This window comes from Acanthochromis polyacanthus, chromosome 16 (assembly GCF_021347895.1).
Source record: "Acanthochromis polyacanthus isolate Apoly-LR-REF ecotype Palm Island chromosome 16, KAUST_Apoly_ChrSc, whole genome shotgun sequence".
In the NCBI taxonomy this organism is placed as follows: domain Eukaryota; kingdom Metazoa; phylum Chordata; class Actinopteri; family Pomacentridae; genus Acanthochromis; species Acanthochromis polyacanthus.
Window position 1 is genome coordinate 33,196,520 of NC_067128.1, and position 17,005 is coordinate 33,213,524.

Consider the following 17,005-nt stretch of genomic DNA (forward strand, 5'->3'; position numbering starts at 1 on the left):
CCCACCGACGTTCAAACAAACACTTCTCTCTTTGTATGAAGGAGATTTCTGTCTGTGGATGGTCTTGTTGTTTTCTTGACCATGTGGTTCAGCGGGTGACCTGGTGTGGGGCCAGACCGTAAAAAGACTCCCAGTGTTTGTGAAGTGAGTGCGACCCCGTGCATGGTGCCTGCCCAACATCTCCCATTAAAACCTGCACAACTGTCAGGTCGGCCTGAGAAAAGGCAGAAGCTGCTGGAAGCGTCTTAAGGTAAACACGGAGAGACGGTCACGTTACTGAACACGTGCGGAGAAGAATGAAGAACAGAGATGACCTGACGCTTCTTAATCCAGCTGTCTTCATCCAGCTTTGCCAAAGCCTTGTTTCCTTTCTTTTAAATTCATTCTGTCCCCTTTAATGACCTCTTCAACCTCCTCTACAGCTAACAAAAGCTTTAATTGTTTGCTTAATGACATAAGCAGGGACACTCTTCACTGGAATTACAGTGGGATGGACTTCACCGGTATGAAACCCAATCTAACAAGACTCATCTGTACCACAGAGTTCCTGAACATGAAGACATTTGCATAAGGTCAAACTACTCATTTCAACCAAAAACACACTTAAACAAGCAGCACATGAATGCATATAATCTAATAATAATGTGGTCATAAAATAATTGCTGTCATAAATAGGTAGCTTTGTTTAATTTCTAAACACTAACAGGTCAACTTCAAGTCGATGCTAATAACCCTGCATGTGTTTGACTTGGAGAAGGAATTCAACCTTGGAAGGAGAACACAGTGGACAGCAGCGTATTGAAAACAGATGTGTGAAATACCTTCTTCTGCACCAGCTGGCATCTCTCAGCAGTTTCTGGCTTTGAGATGTACTTTTAATTTTTGATATCTACAGCGACCAATGTCTGCCAGATAACAGGCTGCATTGATGTTGGCTGGAACCACATGGACACAAGCAAGATAGATTTTAATTATACCATATATATTGCGAATATTATCAATAGCAAGGATGTAAGGTTCGGTGTTTCATTGTTTACGTGATTGATGTCATGGTTAGTTTCTGAGGTAGATTATTCTTTAATTATTATTACTGTTGGGTCATGGCATCTTTGAAGAAGAACAAAATTTATGTTTATGATAATTCAAGGTGGGAGTATGATGTGTTGTATGCTTTATGGTTTAGTATGAGTTGTGTATATGTATATTTGTATTGTATATGTGTATTCTTGTATGTATTGTTTATGTATTTTGTAATTGGATTTATATGCATTTTGTGTACACGTTGCTGTTTGGTGTTGTCACGAATGAACTTATGAAGACCCCAGGAAGAATAGCTGCTGCTTTGCAAAAGCTAACAGGGGATCTTAATGAAACGAACAAACACCTCTTAAATGGAAAAAGATGTGGTAGAGCCAAAGTAAAAAATAAGAAACCTTAATAAGAATGTGAATATTGTGTGAGTAATGACAATACATACACGACCGTTCAAAAGTCTGAGGTCACCCACACCAACTCCATGTTTTCCATGAAAACTCACACTTTTATCCATGTGCTAACATAACTGCACAAGGGTTTTCTAATCATCAATGAGCCTTTCAGCACCATTAGCTAACACAATGTAGCATTAGAACACAGGAGTGATGGTTGCTGGAAATGTTCCTCTGTACCTCTATGGAGATATTCCATTAAAAATCATCCGTTTCCAGCTACAATAGTCATTTACCACATTAACAATGTATAGACTGGATTTATGATTCATCTAATGTCATCTTCATTGAAAAAATGATTTTCTTTCAAAATAAGGCCATTTCTAAACCTCAAACTTTTGAACTGTTGCGTATATAAAGCACGGTCACTTCAGCTTTATCTGTTAGAGAAGGGACACAGGATCTCTGTGTCTACACTACAACCAGCAATAATCGGGTTGAAAAACGTCCTTGAGCAAAACAGCAAATCCATCACTGCTCCAGGGACGCTGCACTCGCTAACCCCGACCTCAGACTTCTGTCTACCGAGTCAGGCATAAACAAAAATAGCATTTCTGCTAGAAAATGGAATCAATACACCTTATCCTTGCACAATGTCATTCCTCTAACCCAAAATGATATATACTGTCCCATGTACTGCTAAATGAAACCCAAATCCGTTCATGAGATGTTTGGATAAAAAAATGATACAGCTGTTAGCAGAACGAGTGTGTATATGGAGTATAGCTGTGTTATGGGCGGACCAGAGAGGTATTTGGTGCACAGAAGTTTAATCTTCTTTTCTGATTTAGGATGGATCAGACTTACGATTTGGCCACAGCATTCTCAATGCAAAGCAACTGGACGTTGTGGACACAGCTGTTTCATCTCTCATGCTGACAAAATGTAATTTATGAAGCAGAAACATGCTCCGGCACGTTAATGCTCGATGCACAGGTCATGATTTGGCTAGCTGGTGCTACCTGCAGGATGCTACACTCATTTAAAGCACAAAAGACTTCTAGAAAGCCCCGGTATTGTTGTGTACTTAGTAATTTATATCGGATCAGTCTGGACAGATGCAAATAAAAGGCTCAGGTCTCACACAGAAAAGGGCTGCTGGAGATCCTTTCATTAAGTACACAGTCTGAGCCTGGAGCTGTCTGAAAATCAATCAGCAAATGGGGATTTGAACAAAAAGCACTTGTTTGACCTGTGAAACCCAAAACTGTTCCAGCACAAGAACGACAACCACAAAATGTGCAACTTTCACAACAGCCTAGAGAAATAAAAGGCTGCTTCTCGATCCCATTTGTTAATTTTCCACAGCGGTGCCCAATTGTCTTGCACAGCTGGATAACATACGTCGTCATCATTCTGCCAATTACTTAACGGCGCCCTGAGTGCAAAACGGGTAAACACACAGACTTGGACACTCATCAGAAAATAACTGGGCCATGATAGAAATGCTGACTGGCAGGTTAAGAGCAGATTAAAATCAATCACAGTCGACAGAGAGCCATTAGAAGTGTCGTTTGTGTGAAAGCCAAAGTGTTGCAGTAGCAGGGCTGCTTGGCTGCCATGTGTGTGCGCTGAATGTGCATTTAAATTGCACGACTGTGTGTCAAGACATGACAACGGCGTTGCCTCTGGAGCATTAATGTCACATGGCTGAGGGAGCAGTGCTGAAGTGGCTCTCAGATTACAGGATTAACATACAGAGACGCAATAAGAGCGGAGAGAAAGGGATAACAGCACAGAGACAGACAAAGGAAGCAGTTCTTCCACCAGCTGACAGTTAACACTTGTCTACAGGGCTGCGGGTTACAGAAGTTCAGTTCTTGTCGGACCTTGAAGTAGGGACAGTTGGCTGGAACAAAGCTAGCCTGAGTTTTGACTGCAAGGCAAAGAACTGCGTAAACGATAGAACGTAATGTGACTCTTTCAATGCGGTCGCTATTCCTGTTTTTATGATGACAAAGTTTGCATTTGTAACAACAGAGCACCGCCGCAGTGTTTCTACTCCATCAAGTCTAAATTTAATGGCAAAATATTATTCTACCAGCTTCTCAAATGCAAGGATTTTACTGCTACAGTTGGTGTTACAGCGGTTTAACATGAATTCCTTTGGGTTGCATTCTTGTTGGTCTGACCAAACAAGCAATCTGGAGATAACTGACGGCTTTCTTTAGTTGTTTTAGTTTGGATTATTGCTTTAAACAATTGTGACAAATATGACAAAATAGTAACGTATACACTGTTGTTCAAAAGTTTGGGGTCACCCAGACAATTTCATGTTTTCTACTTTTATCCATGTGCTAACATAACTGCACAAGGGTTTTCTAATCATCAATGAGCCTTTCAACAGCATTAGCCAACACAATGTAGCATTAGAACACAGGAGTGATGGTTGCTGGAAATGTTCCTCTGTACCCCTATGGAGATATTCCATTAAAAATCAGCTGTTTCCACCTAGAATAGTCATTTAGCACATTAACAATGTCTAGACTGTATTTCTGATTCATTTAATGTGATTTTCATTGGAAAAAACTGCTTTTCTTTCAAAAAATTTCATTTCTAAGTGATCCCAAACTTCTGAACAGTAGTGTACACCCCCGTCAAAAGTTTTGAGACACTTTCTCATTCAAATAAATTAGAACCTGTCTCAAAACTTTTGACAGGGGGTTTATATCGGCATCGGCCAAAATGAGTTGGAAAATAGACATATTGGACCCTTTCCCAATAAATACTGCTGCATACTCTGTTAGTACTAGACAGAAACTGCAGTGCATCCGCCGTGAGCTAAAAACAGAAAACTCAATTACCATGTTACATAAAGGCAATTTTCCCCACATATTTCCTCATTGACTTGTGGTCTTCACACATCTGTACACAGCATCATGCTCTTTGCGTCTAAAATAACCTCTGTATCTTTAGCCACGCCTGTTTTCAAAAGTTCGTTATTTTATGCAAAATCACCATCAAAAAGAAAGAGAAGAAAGATAACGACTATGATGGAAGCCGACTAACTCACTGAGGACTATAACTGAATATTCCATCAACAGATTCAGTGACTATCTGTCCTGTTGACATGCTTTATCTAGCAGGCATCAGCATTATTTCATGAACAAAGGGGGCTTGAAAAAACCCAGCGTTGATGTCGATGGGCAGATGTTTTGCCTGGTGAATCTAATTTGTGATGCACCCTCTAGATTCTAGTTTTATGTTTGGTTTGTTCACTTTGGAGAAGCCTGGAAATGCTCTCATTAATGGCAGGCTCACCGTGTGTTTGTTTGGACAATGACACTTTAATAAGGTGCATATTAGAGAAACAGAGCTAGAAAAGAGAAGCAGACGCTGCAGCTCTGACCCACCGAGAACAAACCAGCCATCAAATCAGCACGCTCTCCAAAATCAATTTCTGTGGTGAGCTCATTATCCTAGTTGCATTTGGTCTCAGATTAGGCCTTAGAACAATAAGTTTCCTCTAAATGAATGTTCTCTACAACATGCTGAACTGATCCGTACCTTGAAAAAAACATCTGTGGTAATTCCTACGTGACAGAATAACAGCACAAAGCAAAAAAATAGTACATTTCAGACTAGGGAGTGCGCAGCTAAAATGAGGGAGGACAGAGATTAAAACGCAGGTTAAAAGGCTGCAGTTTCACATGCAAAGTTGTCAAACCCGTTCCGCAGACAGAATTTCCAACCCCCCACTCCCAACGTGTTAGCATTCTTCCTCGGGTCAGCCCTTCAAGTGGAGGTTAGACTCGGGGCAAAGAAGGAAACTGACAAGCGGCAATACCCTTGCCAGGGTTTCAGTTTAGTTATCTGGGTTGTATTTGTTGAATAAGCTCCAGAAAACAGGACGAACAACTACTAAGTCTAAAAATAGCACATAGAAATCAGCATAAATTTTGAACAAAAAAGGAAATGTTGACGCTTTAATTTATTTGCATATTTCAGAACAACATTTTAACTTTCAGAATCTGTATTTACTGTGGTTTGTATCCACTGTCGTGGATTTTTGAAAAAATCCCCCAAATTTGGCAAGAACATTTTTGGAAATATTTTCAAAAAATGAGTAAAAATCTTACAAAAATCCTAAAAATATCTAGTGATTATATATATATATATATATATATATATATTAGTAAAATTTCTAATATTCCCAAAAAAATCCAACAAAATCGCGCGAAATTCGCTGGATTTTGGTGGATTTTGATGTGAATGTTCTTGAAGCAACACTTAACATTTCTTTTTTTCCACCAAAAAATGTTCAAAGATTTCCCAAAAATGTTGAAAATGTGGACATCAGATGTTTCACTGTGAAAATGTTTTGTTTTGTTTTTTTATTTACACATTTTCAAACTTTAAAACGGGTCAATTTTGACCCGCAGGTCGACACGAGGGTTAACTGGATAGCTAGCAGAAGGGTTAGCTCATTTAATTGGGCTGTGGACATTCAACACAGAAAAAAGGCTGGAAACCGATGAACTGGAGGATCAACATGGCCTCAACTATCAGCAGAAAGTGAAGGAAGGGAGGATGGAATTAGTGTCATCTAGGCTATCTGTACTTCTGTCATCATTGTGATCATGAAATGACAGAAAAGTGGAAAATCAGAGCAGCAGAGTATTACAGAAAGGAATGAACAGCTGAGATGTGAGACACAAATTCTAGTCTTTAAATGACAGGAAGCCAGTTAGCAAATTGCAAAGCTGCAGTTCAGGATAGATGTGTGCTTCTGAGCCAGGGTTGAAACTCTCGTGCCAGTGGTCATCTTTCCTGTGCGATTGTCATGCTTTTAATGGTATCTAATGTGATAAGCTCAGCCACACTTGGACTGAACTGAACCTTGACTTATACTTGCAGCATCTTCCAGAAAAATGTGATACGTATTTGTTATCATTCGGCCTTTCTGGAAAGATAAAGCACCGCTGGCTGTCATCAGGATCTCTCATCAATGAGCTGCAGAAGCAACAGTAAACATCAGTTCAAGAATAGACGCAAATGCATTTCTGAGTAATAAAACACGCATCCTCTACAGATCGTCAATAACGGGGCGTGGAGATGGCTGTAATCTGTTCAAGGATACCCTGAGCTGCAGCCTGTCCTTTAAAAACCCCCTACCACTTCCTCCTCCTCAGTTGCTATGGTAACCAGAGCTGTGGGTGACCGGTGCAAGCTGGGTGGGTGGGTGATTTAATGTAAGCCCCTTCCAATGCACATCACCCTCCTTTTTAATCTCTCCTGGATGTTTGCAAGGAAGAAAATAGGATTGCCTCTTCTAATTCGTCGCACAAAAACAAATAACACAACCATTAAGGATTACAGGGTTAAAATCCAGCTTGCCATCGCTCGGACGCGCTGTGAAATCCCGCAGAATTGCGGAGGCCAGCTGTCAGTCGCATCACACGGTGTGGTATTTACATGACGGGGAGCGTGCAGCCTCCTGAGAGTAGAACCTGAGAAGGATGGGCAGCGGCAGGCAGGAAACGAGAGAGGAGAACGAGCAGACCCCCCTCCGCTCAAGGTGACTTTCCTTTTCATTGACCTGATTATCTGCACTCCGCCCCCCACCCCATCATGGAAAAAGTATGCCATCCTCTCTCTCTCGCAGTCACTTGACACTGATAACGGGCTGTGCTGGGCCAAACCAGAGGAGGCACACATATTTCCACCACCACCTCACCCCATCCCTGCAGCAGCAGCAGCAGCCTTGTCATTACGGGGCATTCCCTGCATAAAGACGACAACTCTCCCACCACGATATCAGCCCCGGGGCCCGATCGGAGCGCCCTGTCATCCTCCCCCTCCTCTTCCCCTCGTTACTAGGGCAACACCGTTCTCTGCACCAGCACCTCCTAATTAGACAGACATGACACCATCACCTACGTATTGGTGAGAGGAATCCGGCTCGGGTTCTGGAGAGTGATAAAGCAAAACCAGCAGCCCCGACTCCCCTCATGCACGGACTGATAGCCTCCACCTATCTGCCGGTCACATGCACACCACACACACACATTCCAGTCTGGGCAGATAGCCGGCTCCTGTGCTGCTTTTCCTCACATTCATTTGATTACAGGCTAGAATAGGCAGATTCATTGAGCTCGTCTTACCCTGTCCAGGAGTGAGTTCGCCTCTGTTGTGCTGTGAGCATTCCCTCTATTTCCTCAAGTCACTGCAGCATCCAGCTTTCTGCGCCGTCGACAGAAAAAGCCACACTTGTAGACGGCACACAGCGGAGCATTTCCTGCGCAAGGTTTGTAATCCACGCAGGTTCACAGTCATCGGTCTAATAAGCACCTTCCCAGTGGCTGTCAGAATCAGCCGAGAGGAAAATCCCAGTTAGACGGAGGCTGTTTTTCTCTGACAGCTGGGGGGCAAACCAGGGATAAACTCGCCAGTGTTTGGAAAGCTTGCAAGCAGCCAGCTGGCCGGCGAGCACTTCTTCTCCCTCTCCTCTACCCTCCTGCTCTCTGCCTTTCTCTGCAGAGAGCCGTGGGGGCAGATGGGCAGATGTTACTGCCTCCAGGCCACGCCCCTTTTCAACACTCCCCGTCCTAATAGGATGCAGCCGAGCCGTGGCCGCCGCCCAGCTCGCTCCCTCCCCCTCTACGCCAGCTTTGGACAACTTGTTTAGGGTTTGTTTGGAGAGCTGCAGGAGGAAAACAAAGCCAAGGTGTAAAACGGCGTAAATGTGGGTGTGATGGGAGGCGGCGAAAGTGTGGTAAGGATACTGAAGGAATAAAGTAGAACATAAATTCTGAAAGAAAACGAGAATTTAGCTATTTCCCATTTGAAATCCTCCTGTCTATAATAAAACACCTTTAGTACACCTAGAAAAGTGCACACGACGGTCTGACAATGCTGAGACAACCGGAGAAATATCCAAAGGATTTTGTTTCTAAACAATCTCAGACACTCCCGCGTGATTTACGGCACAAGCATCACTCCTGCACTTCGACTAATTACTGCCTCACACAATCCAGCATCCATAAACATTCCTACATTGCAACACTGTGACATTTTTCGTGCAAACACCAAAGCTCTAAAATTGTGCAAGGAATTCGACTTTCTATGCAGGATAGTGATCAGATTAGCATATCACAGTAATCCAGCTTCAGAAGAAGAGAATCAGTCATGTAATAATGGACTATTTGAATCAAAAAAAGTCAGTTCCCCTAATTTCATAGAGGATTTCAAAGCATCAAGACAGATTAAGTTGAATAAGTGAAGTCACACAAGGCTGTTATCTTGGCAGAAAACCCATTTAACACAGCTACAACTCTTTTATTTGAGGAAGTTTTAGTGTGAAACTTAAAAACCTACTAACTTTTATTATTATTGAGGAATCCAGGCACTTCAAATTCAGACACTTTTTAAACACAGACTTTTAACTCTATGCACTTTATGCCTTGAAAGCACGTTCCAAAACGGTAGCGCTTTAGGGTAGGTTCCACCCAATCAGTGCTAATCTTCGTTGTCTTTGCTTTCTTATATTGTCTTCTATACGTCTGTAATGCTGTATTTTAATTTATCTTTTGTTTTTTCTTTTATGTGTGGGACAACGGATGGAAATTAGCCTTGTGCTAAATCCGGCTTATTTACTGCAGCCTTGTGGAAACTATCATGAGGTTGTATGTTCATTAATATGCACACTGCAAAAACTCCAAATCATACCAAGTCTATTTGTCTTATTTTTAGTCAAAATGTCTCATCCTACTTGATTTAAGATAAATTCCAGCAAAATGGAGGGACTTGTTTTAAGACAATGCACCTTAAATATCTTGTTAAATCAAACAATCTTCAAATTATCTTGTTTTGAGTTGTATTTTACAAGAAAACTCAAAATAAGTTAACACTCGTGTCGCTCTGCGGGTCAAATTGACCTGGTTTGAAGCTTGAAATGTGGAAAAATATATATATTTTCACAGTGGAAACGTCGAAATTTTTGAACATTTTTTGGTGGAAAAAAGAAATGTTATTCTTTAAGAAAATATTAGAATTTTTACTGATGTATATGGAATCACTTTAGAAATTTTTAAGATTTTTTTTCATTCATTTTGTTAAATTTTTTTTAAACTTTTAGATATTTTTATTTTTTATTTTATTTCTTGACAGATTTGGGATTTTTTTAAATAAAACTTTTAGGGAAAACTTTCAAGAAATTTTCTTCTTGAAGATTTTGCAAATGTTCATAAATTTGGGAAATTTTGTGCTGAAATTTTTGATTTTTATTTTCAGAATAATACTTTTTGGTGCTGTAAATGAGGTCAACAGGAGGGTTAAGACACCTAAGCTTGACATTCCTGGTAAAACAGAGCTTAAAATAAGTTTTCCCAGCTAATTTTGAGATCTCAATATTCTAAATATAACATCTTATTTCAAGAAATCTGACCAAGCCATTTTTCACTTGTTCTATTGGCAGATTTTTTCATTTATTTCAAGATAAAAGTTCCTTGAAATAAGTTTTTGTCTTGTTTTGAGAGGGGCATTTTTTCCAGTGTACTGTCCATAAAATAAAATAAAATAAAATAAAAAACACTATTATATCTTGAGTTTCCCTGAGGGAATGCATAAAGTATCTATCTCTCTCTCTCTCTCTCTATTTAAATTCCTCACTTCTCATAAATATGTTTTATTTCTACTTTAAAGCTTTACAGAACAATTTTAAAGAAAGTGATCAGGGGTCGTTTCGGTTCATCTGCCCCACTGCTTCACTGAGTTTCATGAAACTTCAGGTGGAAGTTTTGGCGTCATCTTGCAGACTGATGAGTTGCGATGGAAACACACCTCTGCACACACACAGAGGAACACATCATGATGATTTCAAGGCGTATCATTAATGCTAATTGCTACGTTGTTCTGTGTTCATAGGAAACTGGAGACAATCAGACATGTTCTCATAAGAGAACAGAAGTCATCTAACTGATTCAGGCCCTGCAGGTTTCCGTGCAGGTGTTGGGTGTTAACAAAATAAGTGTCATCTATCAGTGATTTACTTCTTGTTCTTCTGAAGTGAGTCAAGCGTTGCCGATGCGCTGACGTCACGGTGCCTTTTGTTGTTTATTTTCTTATTTAACACCGTTCTGTCCAATCACAGTCAGCAGAAAACGTGGCAGCAGAGTATCACATGCACTGCAAGTAGTGAAACTGTAACCAAGACTATCTATTTTCTCTACTCGCCATGAAAATTCTGGGCTCAGACACTCTCCTGCCAAGAGGAAGTCACAAATCAAACCAAAAGAAAAATTAAAACCTTTTCCTTTACAGCTGGGAGCAAGCACTAGAAGCATTGTTGTCTGTCTTCATGGCCTCTAAACCAGCCACATTCCACATGCTGTTTGGAGAGCTTTTTAACGTCAATTTCCGCGATTTCTGGGTTATTAAAAGTTCAAAGTCTTCCAACAGCTGCACGTTTGCTGCCATTTGGAGATGCCAACGTGTTGAGTTGCCTGCAGCTTCAGCATTTCTGAATCGCTTCCAAGTCACATGTTACAGCGAGCTGATTTAGTGCTCATCTTCTGAAGATTTTTTTAATTCCACGTCCGAGTTTGCACTGTTGATCCGCAGAACCGGGCTGGTGTGAAACAGTTTATCTCCACGGGGCTGGAGCAACAGACATCAGTGGCGAGCCGCGGCGGTGCAGTCATGAATGGATAACAGTGGAAGCTGCACGGTCCTGGGTAGCTGCCTGTCAAAAGAATGTCATGCAGCTGGAATAACACACAGGTCCTGTTCCCATGGAGGGCTTCTGTTCTGCTGGGACGGATCTTCCGTGTCAATAAAAGCCAGGAGGACTGATGTTTGGTTGACCTTGCGTGCACCAGGTACAGCAGATAACGTACAGGACACAGAGGACTATGACATTGGACTGCATTTCTGTATTGTTTTAGAAGATTTTACAGCAAGATAATATGTCTGGTTTTTAGTCGTGTACGGTTTTCATGAACTCCACTTTCAGTGGGAGTTATAATGTCTGCTGTAATGTGATAAAAGCAACTTAAATCCAAACAACAAAAGCAATCAGAGGTGCAGTACTAAGGCAAGGCTGCTTAGTCTTTGCATTATTTCCGCCAGATGAAATCTTTAATAAAAAATTACATTGCGCTGAGCACAGGCGTGTGTTTTGCATGTTTACGTAATGTACGGATACCGAATTGTGTGACTTAAATATGTAGCAGGCGACAGGTTGATGGAACTCAGAAACACCCCCACAATTTAATCAACTGTTCCTTGGATCATTTCTGATGGATAAGTCCCCGTGGATTTGAAGTAGGATTGCAATCATGTGATCGTCAACAGGCAGCTGATGTAGTGTTCACTTGTTGTCATAGTTACAGTGACGCCAATCCTTAACAAATCCGTGGATCCACACTATAAGGCGCATCACTGACAAAATCTAATGAGGTGGTCCGTGTGTCATTTCTGACCTTCCCTGAAAATTTCATCCAAATCCGTTGGTCCGTTTTTTGAGAAATGTTGCTATGTTCCTTGGTGGAGCAATAACAGATTTTCTAACCTCTCCAAGTCTGTTTACAACCTGTTTGCAGCAATTTAGCATAATGTCACAAAAAGAGGATGATTTAGATGAGCGAATTAGGTCATAATTATCATGGGTCCTATCCTGGGTGAAATCTCAATCACTAACACTCCACCAATGTTTTTCAGTCTGACACCCGCTAATATTGTTTTTCAATGTTCAGGATCATCTTACAGTAGCAGCAACCACGCGTGAATGACATAATACATGGCAGCCTCTTCATTTGAACTCTACCTCGAGGCTTTTGGCTTTTGCATCTTCACATTTGGCTGAGGTGCAAAACATACTGCACAACAACCCTGTTAGAAACTGAAGTCTAAAAAAAATGGTGAGAGATTTCTTCTTTCCTGGACTTTTCTGCTAATTATTTAACATGTAAGGGCTGAAAAAAATAAACTTTACCCTTTTTTTTATGGTGTTCAGGAAGCAGTAATATTTTATGTTGCTTTAGTGTGGTCTTTGAGGCCTTTGTGGCAGGTGTTAACAATACAAACAAATCATTACAATATACAGTATAACACAAAGCAGCACAGCGTAACAACAATAATTATAATCTCAATCACTTTTAGAGCATGCCATTGACCCATACGGCATTGTAAACGTTGCTTTTAACCTTCCTGTTGTCCTCATTTACAGGCACCAAAAAATATTGTTTTCTTGTCTTGAAAAAATCCCAAAATTCAGCAAAAAAATTCCACAATTTCTGAAAATTTGCAAAACCTTCAGGAAGAAAATTACAATAATTCCTTAAAAGTTTTTGTTCTTTTTAAGTCCCCCATATTTGGCAAGAAAACTGTTGCAAATATTTTCAAAAAATGAGTAAAAATCTTCCCAAAAAAATCCTAAAAAATCTAGTGATTTGACTCTTCTGTTGTCCTCATTTACAGGCACCAAAAAATACTGTTTACTTGTCTGAAAAAAATCCAAAAATTCAGCAAAAAAAATCCCAGAATTTCTAAAAAATTGCAAAACCTTCAGGAAGAAAATTCCAATAATTCCTTAAAAATTCTATTTTAAAAAAATCCCCCAAATTCAGCAAGAAAATTCTTGTAAATATTTTCAAAAATTGAGTAAAAATCTTCCAAAAAAATTCTAAAAATATCTAAAGTGATTACATAAATATCAGTAAAACTTCTAATATTTTCTTTAAGAACATTGAATTTCACTGGATTTTGGTTGATTTTTGTGCGAATGTTCTTAAAGAAACAATTTTAACATTTCTGATTTTCCACCAAAACATGTTGAAAGACTTCCCAAAATGTTGAAAATGTGGACATCAGAAGTTTCACTGTGAAAATACATTTTTTCCCCACATTTTCAAACTTTAAAACGGCTCAATTTTGACCAGCAGGACAACAGAGGGTTTAGGCACTGCTGCTACGGCTTGGAAATCAGTTTGCAATCCATCACCAGTGAAACGAGGAAGCATGGAAATGCGTTTGGCTGCAGATTGTAGATGACCCTGACAAGCTCAGCTGCGATTACAAGCTTGTTGACCGAGTTTCTCTGGTTATGGGAAATAAAAGGGACTTTGGTGAAACGCTAATTGTCGGGCTCCCAGTGCGAAACACGGGTTGGATCTGCAGCCGCACACACAGGAGCTAATAGAAACCATGAAAAAGACGCAGAAAAGCCTCAAGCGAAGGATTTCAGCATGTGGACTCGAACCAAAAGTTCAGCTGCACACTAATGATAAGTGTTTTCTGAGCTGAATCGTGACTGACAGCAGCTAAATAAAAAACAGTGTCTCAAACTACTGCGAAGGAATGTGTGAAGGGGGAACGCTATATTATGGCTCGTATCATGTGGTGGGAGGCTGCAGCGCTGCACCGTATGCATATGTTTCATTCAGGGTGGGGCCATTTCCATAAATTCCAACCATGCAGCCCTTCCCTTGGAGGAGACCCCTAACACTCACAAATTAAATGCCAGGATTAAAAAGGGTCCCACTGCTCTCTACCCACCCTCTGGCAAGCTTGTAATTACTCCCTGAACCAGGTCCATCCCAGAAGGGCCACACAACCTTCTGCATCCACGAATCTCTAGAAAGCAGCCGAGCAACTGCAAACATGAAAAGGAAGTCCAAGTAAGGATAGAACACTTTACAGATGAGATGCTGAGGAAAGAGGAACAGCGGGAAGTGTGTTTAACCCTCCTGTCATCCTGCGGGACAAAATTGACCCGTTTTAAAGTTTGAAAATGTGGAAAAATACATATATTTTCACAATGAAACTTTCGATGTCCCTATTTTCAACATTTTTAGGAAATTTTTGACCATTTTTTAGTGAAAAAATATACTAATATTAATATTAAAAGTGTTTCTTTAAGAACATTCACATAAAAATCAACCAAAATCCAGCGAATTTCGCTGAATATTAGAAAATATTAGAAGCTTTACTGAATATATATTATATATATATATATATATATATATATATATATATATATGTAATCACTTTAGATATTTTAGGATTTTTAAAAGATTTTTACTCAATTTTTGAAAATGTTTCCAAGAATTTTCTTGACAGATTTGGGGGATTTTTTAAAATAAAACTTGTAAGGGAAACTTTAAAGGAATTATTGGAATTTTCTTCCTGATCGTTTTGCAAATTTTCAGAAATTTGGGGACTTTTTTGGCTGAATTTTTGGATATTTTCCAGACAAGGAAATGATATTTCTTGGTGCCCGTAAATGAGGACAACAGGAAGGTTAAAAGAGGATCGATGTGGCAAACTAGACAAGGTTACTGCAGGAATACGTCATTAACAAAATGATAAGGATGGATGCTTTCAGTTTCTACACCATGGTAAGGGTATCCATGTGAGTTTTCTCTTATCTCACATAATCACATTAGACTCAGATTCTACTTTCAGCAGCATTTTATAGCACATTCTCATGGTCTTTAGGGCTGTCCCAAATAGCAGCTAAAATGTGGTCTGCTTAAACAGGCCTGGTTCAGAGACCAGGACTGTGAGATACTTGAGCGTTTGGGACACTGCAGTCGGACTCCAACTTCTTTATTAACTCCCTGAAGCTTTGGCTCATAGGTCTTTATATCCATAGCAATGGTATCCATTACATCTCTTTCTTTTCTCTGTAATCAGTTATTTGAAGTGTAGGGTCTGCTGTGCAGTTTTGACTATTTAGTCACTATTTTCTCAGAAAAGAAGGTGAATGTTTTAATCATGTGAACCATTACTCTTTAAACTGCAGATAAAAGTAGTTTCCTCCCAGTGAGTGAACAACAGACATTAGCTAAGCTGAGTCTGTTTGCTGGCAGAGTCACTGTCTTTGCTGGTCACAGTTCAAATTAAAGAAGAAATCATGCCTTTTTTTGCCATAAATCTAGCAAAAGAAATCTAACTGAACATCAGTATCCAAATCCCCAAATTAAATATACCAAATGACGATTGTCCAATCCTCACAGTTTTTCTCGGTCATCTGCATTTATGAACAAATAAGTTCTGGAAAAGCTAGTAAGTGGACATTAAGTTTCAGATTTTTCTTGTCATTAACTTCTACTTTTAACCATAAAAGTTTTTGCAGCAGTTTTCTTTCTTTTAGCAGCTGATTAACAATGATAAACCTCACATTTAGAGTGGATATGAAGTAGAATAAATCAATATGTAAATATCTGTAACGTGTATCGGTCAGGTCATGCAAAATCTACCTTCTTTGACCCTCCTATTGTAAAATGAACTCTTTATGTACAAGAAAACTTGGATAATTTACAGCTTCGATCATAAAAGCTCTTCCTGGATGAATTTTTTACGCACTGCTGCATAAATATTATGACGTGGATGACTGCAGCTGCAGTAAACGTGCTTGTAACGGACTGGCAGAATTTGAGGGTTAAAGGCTGTGGCTTAACTTGCTGATCCCTCCAGATGTAGGCCAGCTCACTGCGCTGACAAGTCAGTGTTTAAGGTTTCAAGCAGAGAGATAAGGCAGAGACGGCACGACATAATGCACCGAGTACTACAGTGGAGGTGGCACGTACACAAACAAATAAACAAATCAAACAGAGTAATGTTAATCCAATATAATCCAATCAGTTTCCAGTCTGCTCTGAGGGTGAAGACAGCGTCAACGCAGTCCCCGTCTATTAGCTAAAGCCTCACACAAGCGCTCTGAGAATTAGTTCACCAGACTAAATCCATGTGAAAAGGTCTGAGGTCCCGGCCTCATCTTTGACCGCCAGCACGGATGTGAGACTGGCTTATGGCCAGTCCAACGCATGACTGACTCACTGGCATAGAGGCAGCGTCTGCGGTGAAACCAAGTCAGCATATACCGCTGCATGCCATCTTGCATGACAGAACGGCTGAGTTACAAGCTGCTTATCTCAAAGTGTGTCATAATCTCAGCGGAGAAAAACAACCTGAGACCAGAAGCTGGGAAAATACTCTGAGAAGCAGGAGCGGCCAACTGCAACAGAAATGACAACAAAACAGAAAGGGCAGAAAGGGAGATGTTTGGGGACGTTAACAAGGACACCTGCTGCTTAACAGGACGGAGCTGGCAGCTTCTGCCCCGTGGCGTCTCGTCTACCAACGGTGAACTGCTGTTTTCAGGGCAGCTGCATGAGGACACACTGCAACTCTTTGTTATGTTTAACATCCAAACAACTCAAAACCTATGGACAAAATGGCCTTAAATTATATTATATTTTATCGCTAGACGCATTAAAAATGAAGCAGTTGTTCTAATGGATCACCAGACAGTCATACGCTGTGAAAACTCCGAATCTTACCAACCTATTTGTCTTATTTTACAAAATGTCTCATCCCACTTCATTTAAGATAAATTCACTTAATGAGACATTTCAGCAAGATGGAGGGACTTGTTTCAGACAATGCATCTTAAATATCTTGTTAAGTCAAACAATCTGGAAAACATCTTGTTTTGAGTAGAATTTTAAAAGAAAACTCAAAATAAGTTTAACCTTTGTGTCGTCCTGTGGGTCAAATTAACCCGTTTTAAAGTT

At 40.1% G+C, this 17,005-nt stretch overlaps 1 protein-coding gene across 6 annotated transcripts in view; it reads right to left on the minus strand.

The window, feature by feature from the left end:
* Positions 1 to 17,005, minus strand: part of LOC110958946 (disheveled-associated activator of morphogenesis 1-like) — a 68,898-nt gene that overhangs the window by 38,153 nt on the left and 13,740 nt on the right. For 4 of the 6 annotated variants that reach the window (XM_051960615.1, XM_051960613.1, XM_051960614.1 and 1 more), the window contains exon 1: positions 7,592 to 7,970. The exons of the other annotated variants lie outside the window; for them this stretch is intronic. The gene's annotated coding sequence lies outside the window, so the exon portion shown is untranslated. Of the gene's footprint in view, positions 1 to 7,591; positions 7,971 to 17,005 lie in introns of those variants that run through there. 6 annotated transcript variants of the gene reach the window in all.